Below are 13,531 nucleotides of genomic sequence, written 5' to 3' on the forward strand. Positions count from 1 at the left end.
CATTTCTTGAACATGAATTTGTCTTGAGCATTAAACTACATGAAAAATAAAATAAAAATTGAAAAATAAAAGAATCCCAATTTAAAAAACATGAGCACGTTGCTTATGAGGTCACACTGTGCACTGTTTTTTTTGTGTCATCTGTATTTAACCATCACCCTTGGTGAGCAGTAGGCAGCCAAGACAGGCGAGTAGTGTGTGGGGACGGTACTTTGCTCAGTGGCACCTTGGCAGATCGGTATTCAAACCGGCAACCTTCAGATTACGGGGCCGCTTCCTTAACCGCTAGGCCACTGCTGCCCCATAAAACTATATTTCAAGTCATCACGGCGGGGTATTGGGTAAAGTTTTCAACTAGCAATAATCGTGCATCGGTTAAAACTCATAGGACAGATACTGCCAATTCATTACTGCCACTGCGCAAAGTATAATATTTTAGGAATGTCATGTCAGACCACAAAATGTATAATACATGCAGCTTAATGACTCATATGTTTTGTTATGTCTTTTTTATGTAAAGTTTATTGAAAGGCCTTTGGGGGAATTAACATTGCAAACTTCTGTAAATCGGATAGAAGAGTCAGGCAACATTTAATTAAAACGTCCAAATGTTAGCACCCAATAGACCCAAATATACTACTGCTACTACTACAAAAAATATATATATAATTCAGTTTTTTATTATTATTAATTAATGTGAACATTAAATGATTTGGTTCCTCAAGCAGAATCTCTGATTTCGGTGTCCGCCCAAATGAAAATGTGCTCCTCTGAAGTTCAAAGTTGATGTTTTTCAATTAACAGTTTTTAGCACATGTAAATTGCATATAATTATGATGCAAATAATCTGCATCAAATGGATTCATTAATGAAAATAAGGTCCTCACTGAGCTGTGCTATTAACACATAAACTGCTGACAGATTGAATACTACAATAATCGCTTGCTCATACAGTTACTGATATCGGACAAGTGGGAAGCCCGTCCTCCATTCACAGACTATCCAGACACCAAACGTGGCCTGCACATCTGCCACAGGGTGTATCTGTTAAAAGGAGTGACTTTTTATATTTACAGTTGCTCACAATTATATAGAACGTGTCGACAGTTGAATGCCATTGACAGCCATTTTGGCATGAACTCAACTATATGAAGAAAGTTAAGGAAGGTCTGAAAACCAATAAACTACTTTGCAAGGCTTGCCATCCAACACCCCAATCAAGTGATTTCTGCTGACAAGTATGTATAGTATATTTATATATAGAAAGACAGATTTATAAGTATATTTGAAATGTTCTGTTGAGCACTGGATGCAACATGCCCATTGTCTATGCAATGCAACTCTCCTGTAGTCACCTGACCTCACCATCATATACTGCTGCCTGTTACAGAATGATCTGCGTTTGACATTACAGTACAACTAGTTTGTTGAAACACACGTACATTGCAGATTATCAAGAAAAATAGAAACCTTTCACACTGACGTTCTGCTAAAGATCAGAACGTGTTCTGCTTGCACTGGTGTCTTACCCTGATTGTGTTAAAGTGCTAACCAGGAAGAAAGACAAAACTTCAGTCAAGGGACGGAATCAGCAAAAAATGTTGGTTAGATGGGAATGTGACATGTGCCGGCGACACCTCCCGTCTCACCACATCTCGCTGTTATGCATTTTCTGTCTCAGGTCCATCTGCTTTACAGGTCTGTGCGTTGTTCCTTGTCGTGTCTTCCAACCGAGGGGCGCTAATTGTCAGCCCCTCCAAATTTAGACCCTAATCAAGTAATTTCCCCAATTCCAGCCCCATCAAATTGCTCTTTAGCTGTTGAACCGGGGAGTTTTGATGTCCTTTTCACATGTTAATGTCCTCCATTCAGGGTCCCTCTGTGAGGCTATTTGTTGGGGAATAAATCCCCTTGTTTGCCTCCTGCATGTATAATTGATATTGTTGCAGGGCCCTTTGTTTGCTCTGCGGAGCGCTGAAAGACGGTACTTTGCGGCGATGAGGACGTGATAGTTCCACTGGAGTTCTGCAATTCAGCTTCACCCGGGCATGGCGGTCAGTCTCTGCACATTGTGTCCTTTCGCTGGTGCGACACACAATGTTGCTGGATATGAAGGGGTTTGTGTGCTCACTGTAAAAACGGAGCTGTAAAGGCGTATTAGAACCCATTAAAGTTCAGCTATTTCAGTTATGATTTTTTTTGTTACATGACTCTACACATTTTTAATATTTTTTTGTCAATGTTTTACTTAACAATATACCTTTAAAATGCTATATATTAGCATTGTTATAAATGTCTCAGAAGACGTCACAAAGCAATTATTTGAATTTTTATTTAAAAATCAGAACTATATGGGATCGTTCATTATAAATGCATAGAAAACCATTCCATTGTCCCGCCTTTGTGCCCCTGCTAATTTGTACGTATTTTGTTATGTTCCTTGTCTTCATTCAGCCTGTTGTCCTTTAGATACTGTATGTAGGGTAATTGATATGCCTTAACAGAGGTCAGAATTTGCATGAGAATTAGCGGCAGTAAATTAAATTGATATTCTGGGCACACAGCAATGATTCCTTCAGACCTTTGTTTCCCCGTCTGGCAGACCCATGGTTCAGCTGCAGAGCAGTCAGAAACATCTGTGCACTTAATAATTTGATAAACAGCTTATACAAAATAGTCTTCAAATTATCTTGAGGAAAGCTCATTCCACCCCCCCCCCCCCACCCCCCCGCCTCTTTCTCTTGTGTGAAACTTGGAAGGTGCTGGCGCTGCCGCGAACGCATTGGACCGGGTTTATCTGCCTTTTGTGGCCAATCTTCCAACCTTAGTTTCCATCTAGCCTTCGCTTAGTTTTGCTTGCTGCTTCGAAACCGTTTATGTATTTTTAAATCCGGGTCTGAGGTTAATTCAAAACTTTACTTCATCCAGGACTAAGCGGAAGGGAAATATTTAAGGCCTCCCATTGTGGCAAATGCACAATAGGGAACATTTGGATTATTAGTTTATTGTTCACTTAAAATATTTGTACAAAGGCGTTCTGAAGGCCAGTAAATAGTGGAAATAAAGGAACATGTTCTGAATGGACTCCAGGGAATGGCGCTATAATGCTCAATAGGAATATCTGTCTGAGGACATTGTTTGAAAGGAGCTCAAGAGAGTCCCACTGAAATTGCAAATGAGACGAATTAATTTTTTTTTGCTCCGAATTTACTCTACATCATAAAATAAAAGCTTTCAAGTTCTGTGTGTTAATTCAATGGTCACTTGTTTATATAATTGGCTTTTGCCATGGGGAAAGTGAATTTAACCAAGCTTTTATCATTGCTTTAACAAATGGACACTTGTGCTTAGCATCACTGAGGCTTCATTTTGACACATGTATTAAATAAGTGTGTTTTGTCATAAATAATATTCTGAATGCTGCATTTGAGACAATAAAAAAAACATGGTGTCGTTTTTTTTACGTAATTATAAACCTTTTTAGTCTTTATCTTTAGAAGTGAATTTGCAACATTTAATTAGCAGTTTTAGGATAGACCAGTGTTTGTACCAGTTTGTTCTTTACTGGAAATATGAACTGAAATATTTCTCACTTATTTAAGTCGCTCTGGATATGAACGTCTGCCAAATGCTGTAAATTACATTTTTTTTAACATATGTTTTTTCTTATGAATTGTGAACAGGCAAGGGGGTAAGACTTACGTTAAATATGGAACAAATAAGGGTCACTACTAGTACAGTCTTATTTACCACTAAGATCTGTAAGATGTTACAAATAAATGTAAATAAGATTATTTGTGTGAAGTGAACATGGAAAAATTTAGGGGTGCCCTCAAGTCTTAATTTAGACAGAAGAATTTGCAGTACCTGATACAGAAATAACTACAGCAGTCACTCTGTGTGTTTGTGTCTAGGGATGCTATTAGTTAAGTGCTGTCAAGTGGATAAAAAGGTGCAAAACCCTCTCACTTTTTTTGCATGCTTGCTTTTTTCAGAATTTTTTGTGGCAAGGAAATATATTAAAGGAAAATGGAGTGAGACTTGATGAGAAGGAGTTTTTTCTGATGGCTTTTCCTTCAAAGCGTAAGATTAAGGGGGAATTGGACACAGCCTGTCTCAGAAACAAATGTCAAGGCGCAGCGTCACCCCTGCCAGTGACAGTAATTGTCCTACTTCAGAAAGCGGATTCAAAGTTGAATGCAGTAAAGAGTGCTGCTCATACATTTTGAATTGGTGCGGTGGGCATCTAATTTCAAAACAAAGGATTCTGTAGGATGGCCATCTCATCATGGGTAATTATGAAAGATAATTTCTAATGCTTTTGGACAACATGCTCCAGTGAATGTAAAGCAGCTTAATTGGACTAAATTGATCGGAAATGAAAGTACTCCGTTAAAAGCATGTAGTGTCACAGTCAGATAACCCTGTCTTTGAAATCTGCCTGGCAACATATTGGTGTGAAAGCTGTCCGTTATTAGCTGAGATAGAGAGACTTTCTCCCCCAAATAAACAGTAATGTAGTGGTTAAATTGGGCATTTATTGGATGATTTATTGAACAGTATTTTTTGTGGCTTTTTTATGTTATAGCATTTTAGATGAATGATTACTGATGGTAATCATTCCAGCGAATAAAATATAAGTGTTGTATATAATAAAATGTACTTTAAGCTTTCATTGTTTTATGAAAAGCTTTATACTATACGGAATTCAAAGGGAAACACTTACAGTATAAAGGAATTCATGAAATGATTGTATATGTTTTATATATAAAACATATACATATACAATCATAAAAGAAAAAAGTTTAATTTTATGATTGATTGCAGTTGTTGCTGTTAGGGGTGCCACAGTACTATGACACTGGTATCAGATAATCAGATATCATTTCAATAAGCACGCAAATGGCTTTACTATGACTATGAGGATTGTCAATGATTCATTTTGTAAAACATATGAATCATTCTGTCGGGACCAAGAATGGAGCACATATACAGTCATGGAAAGAGCCTCAATGTGAATCACACATGCTACAGGATCAAGTTTCATGTCCGATTACCATTTCTTTAAAAGCAACATTTCAGGGTTGGCAATGTGAAAACAGCATGGGTTCAAGACTAAATGCTAAATTAAGTGGCACATTTTATATTGAAGTTAGTAAAAAATTCAGATGGATTAACACAAAATCCAGAAAACAGCCAACAGGACACCTTTACAATTTACTGAACTGTTAAATTGAGAAAAAATGCCAAAAGGAAAAAGCCTTTATTTGACAAACCGTGCTCCATTCTACCATGTCCTTGGTGTCGTGCTTCCTCCAAGTGCCGCATTCATCACATCCGGCGTTCTACTTCTATTTAACCTCATCGAACTACTTGTGCCACTTTAAAGACATAAATTATTGTGGGCATTAATCCATTAAGAACAATAATATAGGGTGATGTGAGGGCATTTGGCACAATTAGCACGCAGGTGAAGCACTGTTCCCCTCAAGTTGGCATTACCATAGGTAAAAGCCAGTGCTGCATTCAGGGCCTTTGGTTTTGCTCTTTTTTGTGGGCAGCAGTTCAGTCTCAAGTGCTTTCGGGGCAGACAATCGTGCACAGTGTTTCTCAATCACAAAGCCTACCCACGAACAGTGGCTTTTTGTCCGTGTGCTTCCTCTGCGTGTCCAGCAGATGCACAAAGTCACAGGATTGCAAGTGGATGCGTCCTGTGTCAATCTGTTGATAAAGGAGTGCAGTGAGAGATTGCAAACATACACACACACACACACGCATACACACACTTGGTTTGAGCCTGAGTGACAGCTGATAATGGTGACAGCGTGATGACAGTGAGGCTTTCTGTTGGGCTATGATGGCCACTGGGGCCAGCGGAGTCAGTGTGCTTGTCAGGTCTGCATGACTAGCGTGGCAGATTAGAGGATGAAGACAATGCTCACTCAGAACTAAGACTAGCCATTCACATGCATAATCTGAGAGCTACCAGTCGTGTCTCATTTGCATACTTGTGTTCTAAATCTCTTTAAACGGAGATTTTAGCACCGGGAATACAATTTCTGGTATTATTACACTGTAATCATCATGGTTTTTTTATGATTGTACAGCAATTACATTTTTCGATTCTCTTTTACAAAATAAACAATATTTTTTCACACCTCATCCCATTTTAAGGTCAAACTATTCTGTTTTTGGTGGGCCATTTGACATCAGGACCTCCTCCTTCAAAAAATGGCGTAGGTCACCTGGCATGTCACGCCAACGGCAGGCGGTGTTTATTTGTACCCGGAGGCATAAGGGGCGGCTTTGCATTCGCACTCACGCAGGGTCACACTGGCTGACACCGCCTCTGGAAAATGTGCTTATGTGGGCTTTGTCTCTCAGGTCAAATTATCCTCCAATTCACCCGTCACAATTTGAACTCCCATCTGCGGCCGAGCCGGGCCCCCGGCGCCCGTCTGTATTAAGCCATCGCGGTTATATAAGACAAGCTCATACGACGAACACTCCCCCTGCTGCCGTATCCCTATAACTCTCGCATGCATAGTGATTTCCAAGCGCGCGTACGCTTGCGAGGGAAGGAGGGGTGTTCGGGTTGTATTTATTTCCCTCTTTTATTCCCGAGAAGCCGGGGATTCGAGTTTCTCCGCGGCTGATTAGAACGCTCATGCATAGGGAATGGCGGCGCGGCCACGCTCTCTCCCATCTGCCCGGCGGCGCAGGTGAAAACAATTTACACATCGGCGGGCTAATGGGCAGATTCGCGGGGAGCGGGGAAATGGGGGCGGGAGGAAGAGAGAGAGAGGGGCGATAATGGGCCCGGGCCAATGCAGGCCAGAGACCCTGGTCAGGCGGCCGCCGCAGATAGCAGCGTATCGGATAACATCTAATCGCCGGGTCGCCGGCTAATGAGTGCGGCCGCGCCCCGCCGGCGTTGGCTTTTGGCCCGAGCTAAAGACACTCGTAAACAATTCAGCCGCCTCGCGCCGTCCCGAACGTGGCGATAATGTGTTTATTCTGCAGGTAATGAGAGGTTCCCCAGAATCAATACCCCCTTTTCGCCACCTCCGCAACATCGTCAACCGCGTCAAGCAGGTGGCGGGGTCGCCACACCTGCCTCTCCCGGGTGACCCTTCCCTCTGCGGTAAGGACACGGCGCCGTCTGAAGAGGACCGGCCTCATATTGCGGAAGGCGCCCAAGTGTCAGAACTTTCATTCAAGGCGGCACAAATGAAGAGACGGGCCCCGCATGCTAATGAGCGACGGGCTATTTTCCACCTTTTTTATCTGCACATTATGCTCTTGACTTTGGAGAAGGTGGGAATTAGGTTGGACCTCAGTGTCAGACTGCCTGATGGCTGCGCTCAGGAAAACTGGTAATTGAAGCCGATGGCTGCCGCGGAGGAGGTCTGAATTTGGAAATAAACAGTTTCAAGCACTGCGCGTCACCACTAGAGAGATGACAGGGGAATGGAAATGAGCTGTCTGGATCTAATGTGGTTTCGCAGCGGGGAAAAAAGGGGGCCGTCTTTTCAGATGACAATTCCACTCATTAGGACTTCAATGCTCTCGTAATGACAGGGAGCCCGGGATGCTAAATTCAAAGAGGGCAATTAGGGAACATCCTAAAAAAAAAAAAAAAAAAAAAAAAAAAACAGAGCCCCCCCCCAAATAAATGCAGACATAAATTCTATACGTCCCTGTTCGTAACTCGTCGTGTGATACATCTAGTCGCTTTAAAAGGGGTGGGGCAGGGAGAAAAAATGGCTTCCCCCTGAGAAATCTGCAGAGGTGCAAGTTTTGTTTGTCGTTATTGCCGGTTTATTAGCATAATGGGAATTACGGCAATTATTTCTCCTCCTGTTGCCGAAGAGACTCATTCGTGTTTGTCCTCGTGCTTATTACGAGTCAGGCTTGCTTGAACATCTTTCATCTGTCTGTGTGTGTGTGTGTGTGTGTGTGTGTGTGTGTGAGTGTGGCACTTCGGAGGAGGGTGGGGGTTGTTGGTGGGTTTTTTTTTTGCCAGCGTGACACTAGGCTCATTGTTCACACCTGTTATGTAACACTGCACAGATTTCAGCGTCGTAATTAATTTCTTAAATTGCCACAAACTGTCATCGCGGAGCGTTGCTTCCAAGGACTCAAGCTTGAGCAGACTGGGTTTTTGAGTGTTTAGAAGATACCGAGAGTTTTTTTCTTCTTCTTCTTCTTCTTCTCATTTCCTATTGACTACCAAGTTTGGAACTCACTTTAGAGATGAATATTGTAAAGCTATTCCCGGGGACGTGGCCTCTTACCCCCCTGTTTCCAGATGGAGCCCCTCCTCACGGGCCCCTACGGCTATTATCAGTCCAGCCCGCCAGGTAACAGCAGCCCTGGTGGAAAGCCGTCAGTGTCCACCGCCGCGCCCAGGAGCCCATGGCCAGCTCTCCCTCTACCAATTTCCCGAGGATTATCAGCAGCAGTGCACATCATCAGATGTGCAAACTTTCTGTCCAGCCGTCACAACACTTTCCTGGTTTTTTTTTTTTCTCTTCTCAACCGCATGTGGAATGAGCGCTTGCTGCCTGCGCAGCCGCCACGTTACATGGAGGCGACCTGTTTTTCAATCTCCAAATTGACTGCGCCCCCGTTAATCCCCGTCGGTTCTTAATGTGCCATGTCAAAGACACAACCTCATCCGGGCCGTGATTGATGTGCGCGTGCAACCTTGATGTGCCGGGAGAGACCACGGGGGTTTCTCGACTCGGATAGTCTTCATGCTCATGAATAAAACAGGGGCTTTAGAGCTTCCTGTGCAGCTAATTCGCAGAGCTGAGTCTCCCACCCTCCACCCAGCCCCTCTCTGTTTTTATGGTGCTTGGGTGGAACAATATCGCTCCTCTCTCCAGCGGGGACGGGGGGGGGTGGTGGATTTTTTCACTGTTGTTCTGGGCCTGTAATTTCCCATAATCAGTGTTTTTTTAGATTTCCACCCGAGTGGAGGGAATTCAGGCTTTCTTATTTATTTCCCTTCAAATCCATTGGCAAAAGAGGAAGACACCCAAATCTGGCAGATGATGAAGGCATGAGGTTTTTCCATCAACCAACAAGTCGTCATAAAAAATTATATTCCTATTTCATAATAAGCATTTTAAGGGACTAGGCAGTGTCTTTTTATAGTTGGAATCAGGATGAACCATTACCTATTGACAGCTTAACATGAACTCAACCAGACAATTAAATAATCCCAGTCCATTTTAAGAAGGTATTTCGACATTAACCGCACCGTGCATTAATACCATTTGACCACTTGAGGGTTCATTCTAGATAAACATTAGATTTCCTTGCCAAATTATGATGATTTAATGATACCAGTAGGTATGGATCATGTCTCAGGTTTAGTGAGGAATCACACCAACCGCAGACCTTTATGGAAGCTGTGGGAAATTATACTTTTTTGCACAGGAAGTCTTGTTTCATAACCTTAAGAATCTTGACTACATCAATGCATTAAAACAAATGATGTTGCAAGTCAGTATTGCACAATTCATTGCTGATTCTGTATCTTCTTATGTATTCATACATATTCTTTATTCGTTTGGAACATACCCGTTCCAGTGTGTGCAAAACATGACATGGCCTGATTTCTCGTTGCCATCAGCCCATGCGTATGACCAGCAGTGCTGTGAGCAAAAGTAATCTCCTCAAGCTGTCTTAAGTTATCCGAGAGCTTCCATGCTTCCCTCCACTCTTCACCCGACGCGTCTCATCACAATTAGTCATGAGTGGCGAGGCGTTTCCTCGCGAGTCCTGTTTGCAGACTCATTATCAGGCCCCGCTGGTGTCTCTGTGGCTGAGAGGTAGTCAAACAAAGCGCCACTCGTGTCTCCTGCTCTCTGCAGTGCGAAGAGGGCCTGGACCTTGTGCTGGCAGAGGCAGACGGAGGGCTGGGAAATTCAACTTCACGACCTAGGCTAGTTACCACACCCAGTCGACAAGAGTGTTGGGATGGTGTCTTTAACATGGACTAATGATCATTATGGTGTTTACATGCACAAATGTAATTTGTCGATTCTCCCAACTCTTCAATGCCACCCTGGACAGGTAAACCGTCCTCCTTCTCAGGCGGCGTGTTTTTGTCGCAGGAGCTGCCTGTCCCCGTGTGATTACTCAGTGTCATCATTAGCGAGCGTGTCATTGGTCTATAAACTCCTCGGAGGCGCTTGCTGTGGCAGAGGCCTGCGGCAGAGCAGTTCATCTCAGCCAATTAGAGTCAGAATCAAAGACGTGGGAGCACATGAAAAGCCTGGCTCAGCGGAGGCTGAGTTGTGTGTGTGTGGTCAGTAATCGTGGCACTCCTGCTGCGCACGCTGTTTGTTCGTGTTGCTTCAGCCCCAGAGCCTGTCCACGAGTTCATGCGGGAGCTTTTCCCCCACTTTTGCCCAGAAAATGTGAGGCTCACGGCCTCACGGTTTTTGTATGAGTACACGTATTCCTGGTATTTATTTGCCACTTTAATTTATTTAGCAGTTCTGGGAAGTGTGTAAACTGCTTTAGATACTATAGTACACTATAGTATACTTTATACTTCTTTAACTACTGCTAAAGGTAAAATATCTAAATTAAATATACTCTTGCATAGATAATAATGTAACTTACCTGTAGCATTAGCGTTTTTAAAACAAAACTTAATGCATATAATCAGTAATACTATTGCTAATATTAAAATAATAACTATTACTAATAACTGTTAACTATTGTTAGTATTACATGTATTACTATTATATTGTAACTTTGTGCGTTTTACTAATGCAAAAAAACTTAATTAAATTAAAGATTTAAAAAAACTGTAAATTAATTGTAGGTCTAGAATAAAAACTGCCTTTGATGACAGTTTGGTTGAGTCTGTGTAATCCTACCTGTCCCCCTTTTTTTGTCAGTAGGACTTTGTCCATGAGTGCATGAATGGCTTTACAGGTTATATTGTGTATAGTATCATTATGTGGATGTGTGAGGGCATGTGTGTGTGCCTGTGTGTGGTGGCCCCACTTAAAAGTGGTGTCAGGGAGGCCTCTCTGTGTGGGTCTTTGGAGTTCCCATCTGTTTTGGCTGGACAGGGGCGAAAGAAAGCACTCTGAATGGGCCATGAACAGGCAGACATTGGCCTTCGTTGTCTAAAAGAACCATGCCATTCCACTTTTTGTCCCAGGGGAGCCACCTGGAGTCAGCCGGGACTTGGATTTTCAGGATTAGTACTCACTCTCTCCTTTTCTATCTCTCGCTCTCTCTTCCCCCTCCCTCTGTCTGTCCCCTAGCCACACTGAATACCATCATATCTGCATACCTGTGGTAGGCTTCTTCAGCCAGTTCTTAGTGTGACATTTGTGCATTGTTCACTTGTGATGCACCCCGCTGGCCTTCAGCAAACAGTGTTTGCTCACACATGTGTCTCCATGCGCGTACGTGTGAGTTGGTCTATTTCTGTCCGTACACCCACCATTGCTTTCATCACCGGCCTTACCGCTGTAGCCGTATAAAGAGCAGCCACACAGATCTCCATGGGAGGGAGGGGCAGGAGAAGGAAATCACAGACTCTGTCCTGGAAACGGCCAGCCTGATGGCGAGAAAGGGGATCATTAACTAATCATATTGATGAGGCCTGACTAATTCATCTATCTCTTTATTTATTTGCTATATGGAATGCAATTAGCGATTATGTAATATTCAGCCTCTTGTGCGCCATGATTGCTGTCCACTGTTTGAAAGGCTATAGTTCTAGTGAATTAGAGACTGATTAGTACATGGCAAATCTACTTAATTCTAAATATGTTAATTAACAGTCTCTGCTCTCTGTTAGCTGTGGTTAAAAGCACTAGTAACCTCATGCAAGCTTCAAATGTGCTGCTCTCTAAATTGCTTGCACTGAGCTTCTTTGAAAGGCTATATTTAATTAAATGCTGTACTGTAGCCAGTTTGTAGGCTAATGGAAGTTATATTATATGTAACAGATCTGGTGGGGAATCACTTAACCATACCTAATAGACACATTTTCACTTTCTGCAGTTTTTCTTGTGAGTTCATTAGATGCATAAAGCCACCTATTTAAAAGGCCTGATTGAATTATTGCTTAATAGAATAATTGGGTTGCCAAACATTTATAAACACAGAACGTGGATGCACACATGCCCTCACACTCTAGTTTCAGGAGATACGACAGGTAGGGTTTGTTAAGTAGCTCTTGAGAACTGGCAACTAGCTATTTTTTCTGTGTTTTTCTTGGATTTAGTATTATCTACCAGACAGTGCTAAAGTGCTGCAGAACCTTAATAGTCTTTTCCCTCCAGCACAATAAATGGAAAGACACACACAAAGAAGAAGGTTACCACAAATGCATTATGTGTGGAAACTGGTCAAACATCTCAACAGAGCCATCTAGCGTCTGTGCTTTGTCACAAATCGCTCTTCGGGCAGAATAGGATTACAGTGGCAGTACATTAAACTGATGTGTTGACTGTGCATGCGCTAAGCTTTCAAACTATTTTAATTGTTTTAGTCATAATGTGTTGCGACCATTTTGCGAACGCTGTTGCTCTTGCAGTGGGCTCATTGTCAGACATTTCTGTCAGGTCACTTGTCAGATAGTGACACATTTCAGATAGATGACATGTCTGCAAACCTTGGCTAAGGCTGCCACCCCCTGGTAACAGCCAGAACTTGGCCTTAAGGCGCAAATGAATTAGATGAAGAAAGAAATGGGCATTTAAATCCAGTAATTAAAATAGGTGTAATTAATAAATAAACATGTATATATTAAATAAATTGAAAGTATTTCAATTAACGCTTTTTAAATAATTGATAAAATGTGTAATTCTGAAATTAATCACATTAAGGGTCTTATTATGGTATTTTTGTGTTTTAGCAAGTGTAAACATTATGCACGACTTTACTGTTTATTTCCTGTGATATACACATACAGACACTAATTCATGCTACTGAGGGCCAGGAGGTGTTGAAGGCACCTCAACTGCAACAGTTGTTTTGGGCAGGCAGCGTGAGCCAGCCAGCCAGTCCTCTTTCTTTCTCCGTCCAGCCGTCTCCCCCTGCCATTTTCCTCTGCGTGCTGCTATTCTGCCCGTCAGCATGGAAGTCTATTAGGTGAGGTAATGACGGACACGCTGCCCTGGGAATCAGCTGCTCAATAAAGTCTTCTAATTGCCTAGCAACAGTGTTTTAGGCCTCTCATTTGAGATCAAGAGTTTGCTGGACTGAAGACTCCGCTTTGGAGAAATAGAGCTTGAGCCATTAGATAAGACAGTGTTGGGGAAGCATGTGGGGGGGCTTTATCTCCTTCCCCACTCACTCCCCCCATCAACCAAAGTCACTACGCTCACGGCTTCACTCCACTACCCCCGCAGCCAGTGACACCCCCCCCCAGAACCCTGAACCACCGCAGTGTGATTATGTTACCTTTCAACTGCCTGATGTATTCAATTCAGTAGATTATTTTCTGTCATCTCGGTTAATTGAATTCTGTCCATCACATTTAGAT

This window comes from Denticeps clupeoides, chromosome 1 (genome assembly GCF_900700375.1).
Source record: "Denticeps clupeoides chromosome 1, fDenClu1.1, whole genome shotgun sequence".
Classification (NCBI taxonomy): Eukaryota; Metazoa; Chordata; class Actinopteri; order Clupeiformes; family Denticipitidae; genus Denticeps; species Denticeps clupeoides.